Genomic DNA, 5,914 nt, shown 5'->3' on the forward strand with positions numbered 1-5,914 from the left:
ATCATCTCTAATCTTTACTGTGTATCTGAAATATTTCTATAAACAAACCAAATGACTGTGCAGCTATAGTCACTATAGTACATTGAGCCTGCATTGGACAGAGGTGCTCCCTGAAAGCTATTGACCTTGCACACCAGCAGAGTCAGCAGGTTACACTCAGTCACCTTTACAGGTAATGTAGCATCATCCATCGGCCAGTCAGTGATTAGTCAAGACAAATAGCTTCAGTTTTATAGTTGATTTCTATACATCATAGGTCTGATCACCACAAAACAGACTGGAATTAATAATGAGCTTTCTTGCATCTTTAATAACAATTAGTATTGGACTTATCTAATTCATATTGATAAGGTATTTATTTATAGCTTCATTTGACTCCTATCTTAATGACAATATGTTGCATTTATGGTGTAGTAATAGTAGCTTGTATTAACTGGATAAAGTTATTATCCTATGGAATGGTATCAGGCATTTGATGTTTACCTGTTTGTACCAAAATGTAAAAAGAACAACGAAAAAAAAACCTTGCATGAAAATCTGAAGCCACAGGTGATATGGAAAGAGTAATAAATAAATCATAACTTAGCTCTGAATAGTCTTTCCATACCCTACGCAACATTTTTTTTTGCAGGAAATAAAATGTTATAATGAAATGCATGTAAGGGTTTGCACCTGCAGACACTCACCAAACACATCACTTCTTTCCTGCCAACAGGGGTTTTGATGAGGATTTGAAACAGGTGTCCTGCCTGCCACCAGTTCAATAATATACAACTCAATATGGAGAGTAAGACTGCCACTCTGTGTCCAAAAGGCGACATTACACCACGAAGAACTTACATGTGCACGGTCGTACAGACACACGTCCTATATGGCTTTATGCTGGGTGGATTTCTTTTGCACATCCTGGTAAGTATAGGATAAAAAATGGTTGAGGTGGTGCCGCCATCTAGTGGATGAGTCGCGTAAATATTCAAAGAATCACTGTGCAGATATTAAGTGTCTTAGTGTGGAAGGAAGCGTCTGCAGTGTCATTGTATTTTCCCACTTCCTCACTTTAGATATTTGATCCTCATTGTGTTGAAAATCCTCTAATTAAGTGGTGTTTATTAGAGGGAGGCTGACCTTTAAAGGCAAACATGATGACAGTTTGGAACAGGAAAAAGCCAACAGCCACAAGCAGAATCATAACAGACTTTAGTGTCATTGTACAATTGTAGGCAACAAAATTATGGTGTTGAGACCAAATGCAGTGTGCAATGATATAAAAGATGAGAATTAATAAAGAAAAGAATTCAGGCTAAACAAACCTAAATAAATACATGCACAGTTATTAACAAAAAAAAAAAAAAAGAGCAAAAATCTAAGATATAAAGACGACAGTATAATCACTTCATATCTTCCACACACTTCCTTCAAAAAATGTTGACTAAGAAAACACAAGTTGACCACAATCAATGTGCTTGAATGAACCATAGTTTAGAAATACAATAGCTGTTAAACTGAATATCTGGATTAAAATATCAGGCTACCCTAAATAAATGAATGACTCAAAATAAACAATTCATGAGTAACTGAAGATAAAATTCCTTAGAAAAAAAAAAAAGTTTGATCCAGAAAATGTTAAATGGGATGGCAAGAGGTCTCATGAGATGATGTATGTGCAAAATCCCAGTTATACATATACATATACATATTAGTGCTGTCAAATGATAATTTTTTTAAAATCAAATTAATCACAGGGTTGCTGTGGATTAATTTCAAATAATCACAATTAAATATCATTCATTTTTAATCTTTATTAATCACGTTTCATTTTGCAATAGCAAACAGACTCGAGAAAGAAGGGAACATATATGCACTTAAGGTGTTTTATAAACACCTTCAACAGTTTCAACAAAACAACTGGAAACAACTGTCCCATCTTGGGTTTTTTTGTCCTCATATTTCCATCCAGAGGACCAACCTACTGTTAGGTGTCTTCCATCTTTATGGGTTGGTTCTGCTGCCTGTCACTACCAGATCAACTGCCCATTTGTTCATGGCTGACGGTAACTCTACTTGGACAAACTGCCGCAAATTCATTGCCAAGTACAGACTCAAGTACAGAGTCATTCTGTGCTGCAGATGGGTTAATTGCATTAAAACTTTTAGTCAGATTAATTATGATGATGGATTAATCCATGTTAATTAATTTTGACAGCCCTAATACATATACATACACATACATAAAAATACTTTTAAAGTAACTATTGTTGTATTGTTATTTTTTTGTCATAACTAATGACTACAAATGAAACTTATGTTCTGTAAAAAAAATACAGTACTTTCCTCTACAACAGTGGAACAGAAGAATAAAACACTTCTTAATACATTTGGGTCATTCTTTTGATCAATTTATTGTTTCTTTCAACACTTTGATAACCTCGTAGAGATAGTGTCAGTTTGTTTTTGTAAATATAGTTTTAATGTGACAAAAGTTATGGGGAAAGGCTCTACAGTGGAGGGCAGCTGCTCCTCCTTTGCCCCCATGTAGTTCTGCCCCTGTTTAGTTGTATTCAAAGTCAGGATTTCCAGCTTTGTCTAATTTTAAATATCAACCTCTGCCAGTCTGTCTGTCATTCCTGAATCTGTTTATATCCAGTGCATATCTTTACATTTTGTTGTCAGTTTAATTTTTGCCTAAATAACTGAAAACTCTCATGCAAAGTAACGATGAATGAAATACTGTGAGAACAATGCACTAAATGCACAGAAATAGACTTAGACTTGCATAAATACAAACCCTTCCTTGAATATTTTGCACTAATTCTCATTAACACAGAGGTGGTTCCCAAATCCAAATATCTCCTTGAGACAATGCATATTTTGTCATTGATTGTGTATTTTTAGTCAGTGAATTGAACTGAAGAAAAATAGAAGAACAAGTGACAAGTTACTGAAAATATTAAATTGAATATGTAAACAAAACAAGATGGATTTAAATAGCAGGCACTGACTTCAAACTGGTAAATCCGTGTAAATTGTAAGTAGTAAAAACAGCCAATATGCTGACAAACACACAAACAAACCTAATCCACTCTTACAACTATAAGATTTGCTTCTGAACAAACACATCTGCACTACAGTAGTACTAGTCTGGAGTGTGTGTTAACAAACCCTTTTCCCAGCATACATTGGGGCTTATGATAACAGGCCATAATCAGTCCAGTGCCACTGCAAGCCATGATTAGTCAGCCAGCATTCATGAACCACGAATCAGAAACTGAGACGTCTGTGAAATCCAGTCAAACAGTAATAAAAGTCATTACATCAGTGCATTTTCTGCAAAAACTAGTTAAATGTGTAAAAGTGTTCAATGTGATTCATGTCTGTAATGGTTCACATTACTGCAAGGACTCAAAGGAGGTAGTAAACTCTGGCCAGTAGGTGGCAGAGAAGGCCATCAATTGGACATATACTTAGTAATAATAGATTATGGAAATCACATACCTGATTAAAAAAAAAAAAGTTTCTTTTTATTGTTGATTAGAAAAAAGTTTTGTTTTTTTCCAGATGTGACACACAGCGACCATCTATTGTACTCTAGCTCTATATGAAATTACACTTCAATTAAATTACAAACTAAATTGGAACATAATTAACCAAAAACATGTATCACCAAAGGAACAGGCAGGAGCATCTGTGCAGAGAATAGAAAATGTGCAAGAGGCAAGGCAAGAACTATAGTGAGAAAAAAAGGTGCAACTTAAGTGTTTTGTTTTTTTTTCCAAGGACACACATAATGGCACCACTTAAACATGGCAAGCATTATCATGAAAGACATGGATTAAACTGTAAAGAGTATTTAAAGAACAAGGGACACAATGTGACAAACACACAGAAATAAAAGCAGGCAACAAGAACTCAAAGTGTGCAGTTAAAGGCTTTTATGTTTACTGTTTTAAGGCTTTAAGACTTTATGCTGAGGATTAAGACCAGTTGGGACATTGTGGCTTCATCCAAAACATATTCAGGCATCAGTTCTTAATCTAGATCATGGGTCAGCAACTTATACTATCTAAAGAGTCACTTTAGGACAGAAATAGACAAAAATAAATGTCTGGAGCCCAAAAATATCCATATATGTTTTACCTCAAAGTGGTGACTTTAAGAAGCTCTTTAAGATTAGTTTGTACAGAATATGTCAAAAATAAATCAAAGTTTCTGTGCATTTACAGAAGTACAAAGCAAGTACAGAACTACACTAAAAAATAATGACATTTGTGCAGCAAAAATTCACTGGTATTTGCACTTGAGTCTACAGATGAATACCTTCAGTGTCTTCAAATAAAACGTAGACTATATTCATCGCTACAACAGCTTCTATTTTCTATTCAATTAGAGTGGAGTCTACATTTTTACAACTGCATAACATTAGAATTACTTTAGGGTTGCAAAAATAATAGTAGTTACATGAACTCGTATGAATTTAAAGAAACTTGATCACTGTATTAATATGAATTTGCTTTGAATTAGAGTGGCTTGATCACTGTGTTTATGAGTTTGCATGAATTTGGAGTAATTTGATCATTGTGTTTGTATGCATTTGCATGAGCTCACTGTATTTATATTAATTTAAAGAAACTTGATGATCGTACTTGTATGAATTATTTTGTATTTAAAGACACTTATTTAAAAGTTACTGATAACATGAAATGATTTGCATCACCTGTCACATGATATTGCAATAAGTACCCTAGATAAACAGCTGTATGTCATGATCTGTCCCATGTCTGATGAAGGACTGTGGTCCGAAATGTCATTACTTGTAGAGACTAATATTCTTTGGGAGCTCACAGGTGGTGCGGACTTTATCTGATTCTTTCATCCACTGTTTTTTTGGGATCCTGCACACCTTTCAGTGACTGGATGTGCGTGTCATCACCTCTTTTCATGCAACAATAATAGCAAAATATGTTAAGAAAATAAATAAATAAATAATTTCCATATCTTTTTTTTGCCAAAGCTACATGGAGCCACTTGAAAGGGCCCAAGAGCCTATGGTGGCGCTGGAGCCACAGATTGCCCACCCCTGATCTAGATGGTTACAAGCATCTTTCTCAGCAATGACTGCACCAAAACATTTGAATAATTTCAGAGAACCAGAAAAAAACAGTACAAATCCATTCCTGAGGCCACTGTGAGCACAGCCCCTAGTGTCCAACTACCCACACTGCACCGAGTTGTCACCTTTTTCCAGGAGGACTGAACGCTAAAAGCTTCTGATTCACAGAGACTGGAAGAAACATAGAAGTGTCAACACACCAACTAATAATACATGATGCTTTTAATGCCTGTGCTGGAGCTCTGGGTCACCATGGCAACTGCAGGCTCAGCTGCCACACAATGGTGGCATACCACATTTGGCTGTTGACTGTATATGCACAGAGGAGAGGTTGCATTGCAGTGACTGCGGAGGACCACCATGCGGCAGGAAAGCCTTTTGTTTGGTGTGAATTTTGTGGCACAGTCATGTTTGACAGGAACAATGCAAGTGTGCACAAGTGTGTGTGAGTGCATGTGTGCAGGGACCGAAGAAGTCAAGGAGTACAACATATGCAAAGCACTGTATTTACACATAGCTAGCACTTTAAATAGATATGGCATGTTTAATTCAAGAGTTGCTGCATGTATAGTCTTTAATTACTTGAGTTCATTATGTGGAATGTATTGTTTGCTTCATATCATAATTGCCTAAGTCATATTTTTCCAATGATGAAAAATGAATCAGCAGTGTTAGGAGAGTAAAGTTACACAGATATCACCATTTGGTTAAAAATATGACTTGGGTAATTATGCTATGAGGCTCATGTTGGCTCAACTCATGATGGTTCACTCTTATGCTTGTCTCTCATATCCTAATTTTCAGTCG

Source organism: Sphaeramia orbicularis, chromosome 7 (genome assembly GCF_902148855.1).
Source record: "Sphaeramia orbicularis chromosome 7, fSphaOr1.1, whole genome shotgun sequence".
NCBI lineage: Eukaryota > Metazoa > Chordata > Actinopteri > Kurtiformes > Apogonidae > Sphaeramia > Sphaeramia orbicularis.